A 13,510-nucleotide genomic window follows, 5' to 3' on the forward strand; every position below is an offset into this window, starting at 1 on the left:
TGGAGCGCTACGGAAAGGTCCAGTGTGGGAAGAAGAGCTTCCTGAAGGAGCTGGGCTGGGCCTTCGATGCCTGCAGCTGAAAGAAAAAAAACTCTTCTGCCATGACACCTACCTCCTAGGCTTTGGCGATGCCGTGCAGACTCAATATTGATGACTACTCAATATATGACTTTCCCTTATCCCCTGCTCTTTGTCTTTGTCCTCCTCTCCTTTGTCCTCCTTCTGTCTCTCACATTTAATTTCAACACAAATCTTGCATACTATATCCAACAAAATTACCACAATGGGTGCTTGGTTATTTTGATCCAATGACAATCATTTGATTATTTATAGGATATTATGTTCTCTCCTTTCATTATCCTGTAGTCAATGGTGCTGTATTCCCACAAATGTAATGTAATTGTTAAGGTCCAACATTTTCATTTTGAGGAGGGAATTTTAAACAATGTTTATTCCCATTTGATATACTTGGTATGATTTTTTTCAATGGCTGTATGATTGACCATGTATCAATATCTTATCTTGCAATTTAGCCTATATTCTGTTCGGGTTCCTTAAGATTTTTACAACAAATTAAAGTAGACTTTAGGGGCTATCGAGTGGCCAGGAGACCCATGAGGCGGAGCACAATTGGCCCAGCATTGTCAGGGATAGGTGAAGGATCGGGATTTCCTTGTCCTGTCGCGCTCTAGCGACTCTGTGTTGCGGGCTGGGTGCCTGCAAGCTGACTTCGATTGCCAGCTGGACGGTGTTTCCTCCCAACACATTGGTGCGACTTTCTTCCAGGTTAAGAGAGCAGTGTGTCAAGAAGCAGTGTGGCTTGGCAGGGTCGTGTTTCGGAGGACACATGGCTCTTGTTCTGACAGATCTTCCCAAGTCTTTAGGGGAGTTATAGTGATGGGACAAGACTGCAACTACCAATTGGATGTATTCACAATCTATTTGTTTATATTAAAAAGTATTTAAATAGAAAAGCTGGGTAACACTATTTTACCGTATAGAAATGACCAAACATTTACTAAGATGTGGATTCATTATATCAAGCATCACTAGAAACCATTTACCAGCTATGTTGAATTATTAACCAAGTACCAGAAATTATTTCCTACTACACTGAACAAAAATATAAACGCAACATGTAAAATATTGGTCCCATGTTTCATGAGCTGAATTAAAAGTTCCCAGACATTTTTCAGGTGCACAATAAGCATATTTATCTCAAATGTTGTGCACAAATGTGTTTACATCCATGTTAGTGAGCATTTGTTCTTTGCTAAGATAATCCATCCACCTGTCAGGTGTGGTATATCAAGAAGCTGATTAAACAGCGTGATCATTACACAGGTGCTGGGGATAATAAAAGGCCACTCTAAAATGTGCAGTTTTGTCACACAACACAATGCCACAGATGTCTCAAGTTTTGAGTGAGCATGCAATTGGCAAGCTGTCTGCCGCAATGTCCACCATAGCTGTTGACAGAAAATTAAATGTTAATTTCTCTATCATAAGCCACCTCAAAAGTTGTTTTAGAGAATTTGGCAGTATGTCCAACTGGCCTCACAACCACAGACCACGTATTTGGCATCGTGTGGACGAGCGGTTTTCTGATGTCAATGTTGTGAACAGAGTGACCCATGATGGCGGTGGGGTTGGGATGCTCTGGATCAACATGCACGACAGTGTGTTCCAGTTCCCGCCAATATCCAGCAACTTCGCACAACTATTGCAGAGGAGTGGGACAACATTCCACAGGCCACAATCAACAGCCTGCTCAACTCTATGCGAAGGATACGTGTCGCATATTTGGGTCACAGATTTCCCAATAATGTGAAATCCATACTTGTTGAGCACATTCATTCTGGCACATGTCTTGCCCATCAGTGCAACACATATGGCACTGTCATACTGAGCGTAATGCAATGCTACAGCTGCACTGACAATTTTTGTTGTTGTTGCAATTTACTAATTCTACCTAAGGGCGCAACGCATTACACACATTCCAGATCAACTATTATGAAGCGGCCTAGAATACAAGCCAAACTGCTGTCTAACAGTAGAGGGGGATATGCTGATTTCATAATAATGAAAATGAAGTTGGATAAAAATGTTTTACACTTCTGAAATGCTACTAGGAAACTGTTACTATTCTGAGGATGTTCGATGAATTGAGGACAACTGAAAACACATTTGTGTTCTGGTTGTCATTTAACCATTGGGTACATTCCAATATCCATACTAGCAGAAAATACCCATACATGCCCAATACATTGCTTTATTCAAGGTGGTATGATAGAATGGATATTGGTACAGAGCCACATGCTATGATGGATTGGCAGTTTGGCCCACAGACAATGGCCTGCTCTTAGCCTTAGCCGGGTGACTCTTCCTCTCACACGTTCCCCACAGTCTGCTAGACTAAAGTGGCAGACAGACACACTAGTGGGCCTGTCCCTGCACTGACCTTTCTACACAGCCATACACCAGCTCTCCCGCGACCTCGACGTAAAAAGCCACAGACCTCAGTCACTCAACAACAAGGGGCAAAGCCACAGGACCATATGATTGTTTTCAAAGGCATATCTTACATTTTTAATTGAAAAAGGAATTGAATGTTTTACATTTTTCAAAAGGTTGTGTAATTCCAAGCAGATTATTTTGCCTATGTACAGTGCCTTGCGAATGTATTCGGCCCCCTTGAACTTTGCGACCTTTTGCCACATTTCAGGCTTCAAACATAAAGATATAAAACTGTATTTTTTTTGAAGAATCAACAAGTGGGACACAATCATGAAGTGGAACGACATTTATTGGATATTTCAAACTTTTTTAACAAATCAAAAACTGAAAAATTGGGTGTGCAAAATTATTCAGCCCCTTTACTTTCAGTGCAGCAAACTCTTTCCAGAAGTTCAGTGAGGATCTCTGAATGATCCAATGTTGACCTAAATGACTAATGATGATAAATACAATCCACCTGTGTGTAATCAAGTCTCCGTATAAATGCACCTGCACTGTGATAGTCTCAGAGGTCCGCTAAAAGCGCAGAGAGCTTCATGAAGAACAAGGAACACACCAGGCAGGTCCGAGATACTGTTGTGAAGACGTTTAAAGACGGATTTGGATACAAAAAGATTTCCCAAGCTTTAAACATCCCAAGGAGCACTGTGCAAGAGATAATATTGAAATGGAAGGAGTATCAGACCACTGCAAAGCTACCAAGACCTGGCTGTCCCTCTAAACTTTCAGCTCATACAAGGAGAAGACTGATCAGAGATGCAGCCAAGAGGCCCATGATCATTCCGGATGAACTGCAGAGATCTACAGCTGAGGTGGGAGACTCTGTCCATAGGGACAACAATCATTCGTATATTGCACAAATCTGGCCTTTATGGAAGAGTGGCAAGAAGAAAGCCATTTCTTAAAGATATCCATAAAAAGTGTTGTTTAAAGTTTGCCACAAGCCACCTGGGAGACACACCAAACATGTGGAAGAAGGTGCTCTGGTCAGATGAAACCAAAATTGAACTTTTTGGCAACAATGCAAAACGTTATGTTTGGCATAAAAGCAACACAGCTCATCATCCTGAACACACCATCCCCACTGTCAAACATGGTGGTGGCAGCATCATGGTTTGGGCCTGCTTTTCTTCAGCAGGGACAGGGAAGATGGTTAAAATTGATGGGAAGATGGATGGAGCCAAATACAGGACCATTCTGGAAGAAAACCTGATGGAGTCTGCAAAAGACCTGAGACTGGGACGGAGATTTGTCTTCCAACAAGACAATGATCCAAAACATAAAGCAAAATCTACAATGGAATGGTTCAAAAATAAACATATCCAGGTGTTAGAATGGCCAAGTCAAAGTCCAGACCTGAATCCAATCGAGAATCTGTGGAAAGAACTGAAAACTGCTGTTCACAAATGCTCTCCATCCAACCTCACTGAGCTTGAGCTGTTTTGCAAGGAGGAATGAGAAAAAATTTCAGTGTCTCGATGTGCAAAACTGATAGACATACCCCAAGCGACTTACAGCTGTAATCGCAGCAAAAGGTGGCGCTACAAAGTATTAACTGAAGGGGGCTGAATAATTTTGCACGCCCAATTTTTCAGTTTTTGATTTGTTAAAAAAGTTTGAAATATCCAATAAATGTCGTTCCACTTCATGATTGTGTCCCACTTGTTGTTGATTCTTCACAAAAAAATACAGTTTTGTCTTTATGTTTGAAGCCTGAAATGTGGCAAAAGGTCGCAAAGTTCAAGGGGGCCGAATACTTTCGCAAGGCACTGTACCTACACCTTCACATAAGTGTTTGTGTTGTTCCACAATATTAAATCCACCCTTCACACTGAAACACATGATAAAATATGATGCACAAAATCCTTCACTTTGTAGCATCAAAGAAATACATAAAAGATATGCTATGCCCTATGCCCTCTCATTGGTTAAATAGCAAATTAACGATGGTAACTTTACATAAAGTAAAATTGTGGGGCTTGCTTAATCTGTTCAAAAATGTTCACTTAAACAAAGCAACTAAAATAGAGTCAAAGTTAAATGTACTAAAACAATTGGTCTGATTAGTTTGATGTACCACTAGATCAACTTTATTACTTTGGATTGTATGTCAGTTAGATCACACATTTCATCAGAAATAAACACTCGGACTAGTACACTTTTATACACTCTCCTTCTAGAATACCACAGTATATGCAGTATATGTAATAATAGAGCACAGAAGACAATGAGGCATAGTTGAAGTGTTAAATGAATACCAAACTATTTTTTACAATGGATTTGGACAATGTGAAGGCCTCTGGGCTGGAGCTGGATCAGTGGGAAAAGAGACCATTGGGCGGAAAGGGGGAGCCCCAGCCCCCTGTTTGGTTCTAAGAATATGAAATATACTTATTCATGTCACTGAGGGAGAAAGGGTAATGTATAACATTTACATTATGTCAGGATATGTTATTGTTAGAGGGATCCTCTGGGAGAAGAGACACAGTCTGGTACCAGTCACCATGACAGCCGTGCGTTGGGGTGGAGTGAGCACTTTGGGGAACAGGTCAGGTCAGATGAAGTGAGGAAGACAGATATCACTAAGGTTGTGTCGGGTAACAGAGATGCATTGGCTGTTCAGTTGTGTAGGAGGAGACTCAGCATAGGAGAAAAGGTTAAATATCCGTGCTTGTGTGAATATGTCTGTCTGTTCAGCTGTTCGATCCTTTGGGATGAATAAACTTGGTTTAAGCTTTCATAGTGTCCGTTGAGTTCTTCCACTGATATTTATAACCTAACACCCCATCTCTGCCCCCAGGGAGGATACACAAGTTAGCTGAGCATAGCATACATAGGGTTCTAAAAAAAATCACGTTACATAATTTTGCCTGATTCCGTTTTGTATTTTCCCAAATTCTGTTTTCTCCGTTTCATTTTTCCAGGTAAACATTTCCCCAATTTTTCAGGTTTTCGATGAAAATCACCCTTTTTTAATAGAAAAAAAAGATGGAAGTCCACAAGAACGCTTAAAACACATCAGGAAAATGCCGCCGGAGGGGATGGCTGCCGTTTCACGGGCTCCTAACCAATTTCACATTGTTTGTAACTTATTTTTAACATAATGTTGATGCTACTGTCTCTTATGACAGAAAATAACTTCTGGATATCAGAACACTATCTCAATTGGGTTGAGGTCGGGTGATTGTGGAGGCCAGGTCATCTAATGCACCACTCCATCACTCTCCTTCATCAAATAACTCTTACACTGCCTGGAGGTGTGTTGGGACATTGTCCTGTTGATAAACAAATTATAGTCCCACTACACGCAAACCAAATGGGATGGCATATCACTAGAAATGCTGTGGTAGCCATGCTGGTTAAGTGTGCCTTGAAATAACTCACTAACAGTGTCACCAGAAAAGCATCCCCTCGCCATCACACCTCCTCCTCCATGCTTCACGGTGGGAACCACACATGCGGAGATCATCCGTTCACCTACTCGGCGTCTCTCAAATTTGGACTAATTTCCACCAGTCTAATGTCCATTGCTCGTGTTTCTTGGCCCAAGCAAGTCTTTTTTACTTATTGGTGTCCTTTAGAGGTGGCTTCTTTGCAGCATTTCGACCATGAAGGCCTGATTCACGCAGTCTCCTATGAAAAGTTGATATTGAGATGTGTCTGCATTAATTTGGGCTGCAATCTGAGGTGCAGTTAACGCTAATGAACTTATCCTCTGCAGCAGAGGTAACTCTGAGTCTTCCTTTCCTGTGGCAGTCCTCATGAGAGCCAGTTTCATCATAGCACTTTTTGCGACTGCACTTGAAGAAACTTTCAAAGTTCTTGAAATGTTCCGGATTGACTGACCTTCATGTCTTAAAGTAATGAACAGACTGTCATTTCTCTTTGCTCATTTTTCCCATCGACCAATCATCATCTACCACCACCTCCATCAACACCATACTGTGGGTCTTCAAATGTTGTTAGATATACACAGGGAAAGACGGCACCAAACATGGGAACAAGGCAGCTCTGAGCAGTGGCACCAGGAGAGAGAAGGGAGAATCACAGCATCACAGCATTTAGCGAAGTCACAAAAATACAAAAAGAGTGGCAGAGGCATTTGTGCAGTCCAAAACAAGTATCTTCCAAGCCGATAAGCTATGATGCTATCAATGTACCTCAAGAAATTCCCAGATAGGCACCTGCTCAGATGCAGTCTACTCTTGCGGCCCAGCCTACCTTTTCTAGGAGCTTCGCCTGATGCAGTTACCTGTGGCAATGTCATGAGTGGAGTGCTGGAGGTGAAGTGTCCCTTTAGTGCGAGGGACATGACCGTGGAGGATCATGTGTCCTCAATCAAGGACTTCCACGTGATCAAAGAGGGTGAGGGGATAAATATCTGGCTCGCCGTCAGTGTTCCAATTAATCCCAACGGTTTTCGAATGGGTTGAGGTCGGGGCTCTGTGCTGGCCAGTCAAGATCTTCTAAACCAATCTCGACAAACCATATCTGTAAGGACCTGGCTTTGTGGATGGGTGCATTGTCATGCTGAAACAGTGAAGGGCCTTACCCAAATTGTTGCCACAGAATTAGAACATAGAATCGTCTGGAATGTCTTTGAATGCGTTAGCGTTAAGATTTCCCTTCTCTGGAACTAAGGGGCCTAGCCTGAACCATAAAAAATAGCCCCAGACCATTTCCTCCTCCACCAAACTTTACAATTGGCACTATGCATTGAGGCAGGAAGCGTTTTCCTGGCATCTGCCAAACCCAGATTCGTCCGTCGGACAGCCAGGTGGTGAAGCATGATTCATCACTCCAGACAACGCGTTTCCACTGCTCCAGAGTCCAATAGTGGCGAGCTTAACACAACTTCATTGACGCTTGGCATTGCACATGGTGATTTTAGGCTTGTGTACGATGGAACAGTTCTTGTCCTGACATTGCTTCCAGAGGCAGTTTGGAACTCTGTAGTGTTGCAACCGAGGACAGAAGATTTTTTAAGCGCTATGTGCTTCAGCACTCATCGGCCCTGTTCTGTAATCTTGTGTGGCCTACCACTTCGCGGCTGCCTTGTTGCTCCTAGATGTTTCCACACAACAACAGCACTTACTGTATAGTTGACGGGGGCAGCTCTAGCAGGGCAGAAATGTTATGAACTGACATGTTGGAAAGGTGGCATTCTATGACGGTGCCACATTGAAAGTCACCAAGCTTTTCAGTAAGGCCAATCTAATGCCAATGTTTGTCTATGGAGATTGCATGGCTGTGTACTCGATTTTATACACTTGTCAGCAATGGTTGTATCTGAAATAGCCAAATCTACTAATTTGAAGGGGTGTCCACATATAGTGTATCCAGACTGTATCACATCCAGCCGTGATTGGGAGTCCCATAGGGTGGAGCACAATTGGCCCAGCGTCATCTGGGTTTGGCCGGGGTTGGCTGTCATCGTAAAAAATACATTTGTTCTTAATTAACTGACTTGCCTAGTTAAATAAAGGTTAAATAAAAAATGTAAATCTTGGGATGGATCGCACCGTTGCATATAAAAACAATACTCATGTTAAAATTGCAATTATTAAATATAAATTAATTGCTTACGTAAGCTTATGTACTGTTAGCATAATATGTTAAAACAGCGCTCTGACAAACAATATATGAAATTATCATAAACAAAATGTGGTCTGTCATTATTTACATCTTCACTTACGTTAGTCACAGTTACGCTAGGTTAAAATAGCTGGCTACCTTTTGTTTGGAGGGCATCTGAAGGATGTTGTTCCAGCCATGTGCTCCCCGCATCTACTGAGTTAGGACATATTTCGCTTGGCTTTCCATCAGTGAAGTGCTAAAAATAAAATGTTAGCTAGATTAGTTATTGCATACAGCATAAACGAGGAATAGACTCAATGAATAGCTAAGGCTCTGTTGTATGCTTAAACACAGAAAGGGTAATGAGTCATTGAGCTAGCTAGCAAGGTTAGCTATGATCACACCAAGCTAGCACTCGTCACTGAGCTAAGATAGCCGAACTAGTTAACTAGCTAAATACATGTATAATATAGCCCATTCATAGACGCTAACTACATTTAGTGCCTATTGGTGAGGGTATCTTATTCCCGGGGGACTTTTGTTAAGAGCCACGACGCTTGCACTAAATGTTAACACACATTGCTTATGATACGGTTTTGGAAACACAATAAATGTACACTGAGTGTACAAAACATTAGGAATACTGCTCTTTCCATGACATACCAGTAGCTCGCAGTCCACCTATGAGTAGCTCGCCAAACAATTCCAAAAATACATGCAATTTTTCACGTGTTCCATCGCACTGTCATAAACAAATCTCACAACTATTCGACACCGCAAGCTCCCAGCTACTATCTAATCAACGCAACATTGACATTTTTCAAACCTCTGGTTAGCCACTAACAAAATATCTACCAAATATTTTTCAGGATATTGCGCGTCTGTCTGTGTGGTGCGCAAGTTTGTCTATCACTCCGTGTGTAGCCAGTCGATGTGACAACAGTCTTGTGGGTTGACAGAATGTAAGGGGTGCATAACTCGTGGCAGGGAATCAGACGCTGGAGAGCAGAACTAGGTAATAGCCGGAGCAGTTTAATTACAAAACCAATGGCATCAAGAAAATAACAACTTGGGTACAAAACCCGATGCGCAAAACATAAAACAGAATTTGATGTACATTTAAGGAGCCTGTTACTCCTAAAGGTCCAAGGACCTTATATGTTATTTTCAGAGGTAGAATGTCTCTGGCAGCCAAAACAGCCAAATAATCCATCTAACCGTGAATGGTTCTAGAAACATAAAGCCCTTTACTTTCCTATCACATAAAAATAATTTCACAAATGCAAAATATACATTTGCAGCCCTCCCCCTTTTGCCCCCAGAACAGCCTCAATTCGTCAGGTCATAGACTCTACAAGGTGTCAAAAGCGTTCCACAGGGATGCTGAACCATGTTGACTCCAATACTTCCCACAGTTGTGTCAAGTGCGCTGGATGTCCTATGGGTGGTGGACCATTCTTGATACACACACCCAGCAGCGTTGCAGTTCTTGACACAAACCTGTGCGCAAAGCACCTACTACCATACACTGTTCAAAGACACGTAATCTTTTTACACAATCCATGTCTCAATTGTCTCAAGGCTTAAAAATCCTTCTTAAACCTGTCTACCCCTTTCATCTACATCATTGGTCACCAACTTTTTGAGTCAAGATCACTTTGGCAGTCAAAAAGCAAGCCAAGATCTACCACTAAGATTTTAAAAAATACTTAAAAAATGTAACATGAAACTAATAAAAACAGTTCTGTAGGAATGATACATTATAACAGCATATTGGTTAAATGACTGGCCTGACAATATTGTTCTTCTCAGAGCATACATTTCAAAACTCAATCATTGATAACAGATCAGTTGGTGTAGCACTTGCGAGTCACAGCAAAGGATAAATTGAAATCTTTTTTTTTTTTTCATTTTACTTGACTGGTGGTACCTGCATTATGATGGTCATGGTGCTGTCAAGACAACTGGGAACTCAGTGACGTTCAGGTCAGAAAGTCGGAGCTCTAGAAAGGTGCCAGTTTCCGAATTGGATGACCATTCAAAACGATTTTCCCACTCGGATCTTGTTTTTTTCAGTTCCCAGTTGTCTTGAATGCACTGAAGTCGGGAGTCCAAGATTTCTGTTCCGAGTTGTTTTTAACATGACATTAAAGTCTCAGTGGAGGGAGGGAGAGAGCAGCAGAGGGTCTGCCTCTTACGGTCCCTGCTCTTTCCTTCCTTTCTTTCTTCCGGTGAGACCAGAAAGAGGGGACACATTCTTCCACCTTCCATTCAGGCACAAATTTATGTTGTTCTGATAACCATAGAAAGTGAAATACTCCTCAATATTGAGCTGCTAATAATAATCACGCTGGTCTATTGATACACTTGGCTACTCATTCATTGCAGCTGCAGCGCGAGTGGAAGTAAAGAGAAGCACATTTTAAGTTTTGTAAAAGTGTTGAATAAAAAACAGTGTTGACGGTGTTAAATTAAACTTAGACATGAACTCACTCATAAAAACATCAGCTCTTTGCTGTATTCTTTGACATTCTCTCATGTTTTTAAAAGTTATGAAATCTCAAGAAGGCTAGTATCAAACTTTTCTGTGGCATGGGTCGTGGAAGCTGTAGGTAGGCACGGTTATATGAGCTATCTGATTGGCCAGCGCAGTAGGCACACTTCATTTAGCCACAGATCTCCCAGTCTACTGGGTAGGCAGAGTTTGTCTTTTCAGACAAATGAAATGGTTCAAACACTGACCCATAAACACGGGGCCTCACGTTGGTGTGTGCTTGGCTTGTGTATTCAAAATAACCATACGACCACCACACTCTAAGACAGGGGTTTTCAAACTGGGTTCCGAGGTACTGCAGGGTGTCCGCAAATGTATTATTATTATTATTATTCTCATCATTATTATTATTATGTTGTTTTATGAATATTGCTAACTGCAAAATAATGCCACCGTGGATACCATTGTTAAGTCTCTGCATCCAGTATGAAGGCAGTTAGATTTAGTTTCATGAGCCAATGCTAACTAGCATTAGCACAAGGATTGGAAGTCTACAGGAACAGTTAGAATGCTTGCTGTCCATGTTCATCTGTCTCTGCGGAAGTACATAAATGGCTTCAATGCCAAAATCTCAAACTATTCCTTTTAATATGGAGGAAATTACAGTCATTGGCGCAAATTACCGTTTTTTTTCTGTATATAAAATTGTTAGGTGGGCCATCTAAGTGGTAATTTTCAGTTCTGTATCTATGGACGCGACCCAGTCGTTCATTCTAAATGTTCCATTGCCATACTGGCTGGCAACATTCCTAACTCTTGCTATAAACGCGACCCAGTCGTTCAGTCTATTTGTTCTGTATCTATGGACACGACCAAGTGGTTCAGTCTTTTTGTTCTGCATCTATAGGCACGACCCAGTCGTTCGTTCTAAATGTTCCATTGCCGTACTGGCTGGCAATATTCTTATCTCTTGCTTGCTAGCTAGCCAGAATAACAGCAAAGTAGCGGCATTTGCATTTGTTTAAGTTGTTTTCTAGTGACATTTATTTTTAATACATCCATAACAATGAGCTAATGAGGCACGATTTCGCATGGCATAGAAAATGTGCTCACTCGTCAGGACACTGTTGTTCAGAGGAGCTAGCCAACAACACAGCTACAGTAACACAATCACCTCAAACTGAAGCTGGAAAGACTGCAAATTAGCTGCATTTTGTTTGACCTTTTTCAAAATAAAAAAATATATATATATCCATAGAAATGATGCCAGATTTGAATATTGAAACAGTGTTGCAAATGTCAGAGAGACAGACAGCAAGGTTTATACAAATCTCTGCTATTGAAAATTAAATGCTAGTCTAAAAGAAATGTGAGATAATGTGTAGGTGCTTTTTATAGTGGAGATCAAGTTTATAAATTGCCTGGCTGGGCTGATGAGACAGTGGATTGCGCAGTCAGATGGAACAGACTAAATAGATTTAGCCGGTGGCAATTTGTGGAATAGACGCCGGCTAGAACGCGGTTTTAACCAATCAGCATTCAGGATTAGACCCACCCCTTGTATACTTTTAAATAATACCATCTTTGACAACTAACAATCAGATATTGTTTGTCGTGATGTACAAAAAGTAGAAAAAAATGTATCCCACATGAGGCCTTTTGAGGCCTTTTGCTTCTTGCTAGGTTGTCTAAGAATTTGTTCTTAATTGATTTACCTGGTTAAGTAAAAGGTTATGTAAATAAAACTAGATAGTCAGGGAGTATCTAAAATTCCAAAAACCGGACATTCAACGCACATGCCCATTGATTTTGTTATGACGTTTGAGCAGAGGAAAATAGAATTAGACATGACAAAATGCATAGAATTGCAGAAAATTAGTATTAAAACTGCCACATTTTCTCTCAGCTCAATTAATATTTTTTTTTAGAATTGCTTAAAATGTGTCTTACAACAGCAACTTTTTTTCTACGCCGCCAAGATACCTTTGTAGCTAATAGACTGTTAGATTTTACACTACCAAATCTATTCATTTTAAAATGTTGATTACTTCTACTTGCCATTATTATTCACTTGATGATAAGACAATATGTGAAATTAATTATTTTGCTAACATATGGTGGTCCCTGGGCAAGAAAAGTTTGAAAACTCCTGCTCTATGAAACAAATGGTTCTCAGAATGTTATGTGCTAGTCCTGTCCTCCAAATGTATTTCCCTATTCTCGCTTCACTTGCTATATATTATGCACATTGATAGCTTACTAGCAAATCTCCTCGCCTATTAATGTATCATAGTAGCAGGTTAACAGGAGGCAGCAGTAATCTGAAAGATCAGACCGAAACGTGATGAAGTGATCGGGTGAAATAAGAAGCCAGTGAACGGAGACATGACAAAGCCTGAACATTTCAGCTATATTTCTCATTGATTTAGCCCACTATTTCCTACAGGTGTGATACAGATGAAGGCCTATATTTAATCTGGATTTGACAAATAATAGCCTGACTAGGAATCTTTGACTTCTCCATGTGCCATATGTGTTCCCAATTAGGGTAAATGTAGTCCTATTAATAATGTTTGAATGTTTTCCTAATTTGCATCGGCTAACCATTGTGATTAATGATATTGAATAGACAGGTATGGGTAACAAATAATAATTGGTTCCGGTGCTCCGCATGGGCCCTTTGATTTTTCATTAGTTTTCCATAAATGGCTACTGTAGTGGAAGAATGAGAGGAGGTGATATTCTAACGACTGGCTGGCATGCGAGGCCCAGCGTAATGACTCAATCACGATTTATGACATTGTTTGGATGGCAGACAATCTGGGAGCTATCACAAGGTTCAAACATACCTTATTTGTGGCAAGCTCTAAGAAGAGAATTCAATTGTCATGTTTGGATTGTTTCAAGAGTTCATAAAGATAC

General features: G+C 40.9%; 1 long non-coding RNA gene across 2 annotated transcripts in view; it reads right to left on the reverse strand.

The window, feature by feature from the left end:
• LOC112266957 overlaps positions 1 to 9,069 on the reverse strand; it is a 32,925-nt gene extending 23,856 nt beyond the window's left edge. Inside the window, exons 1-2 of one of the 2 annotated variants that reach the window (XR_006079286.1) lie at positions 8,758 to 9,069; positions 8,251 to 8,350 (exon numbers count right to left, since the gene is read on the reverse strand). This is a non-coding gene — a long non-coding RNA (uncharacterized LOC112266957). The remainder of the gene's footprint in view (positions 1 to 8,250; positions 8,351 to 8,757) is intronic. The other variant, XR_002956025.2, reaches the window with a different exon arrangement.
• Positions 9,070 to 13,510: the final 4,441 nt, after the last annotated feature.

The sequence above is a fragment of the Oncorhynchus tshawytscha genome, linkage group LG02 (genome assembly GCF_018296145.1).
Source record: "Oncorhynchus tshawytscha isolate Ot180627B linkage group LG02, Otsh_v2.0, whole genome shotgun sequence".
NCBI lineage: Eukaryota > Metazoa > Chordata > Actinopteri > Salmoniformes > Salmonidae > Oncorhynchus > Oncorhynchus tshawytscha.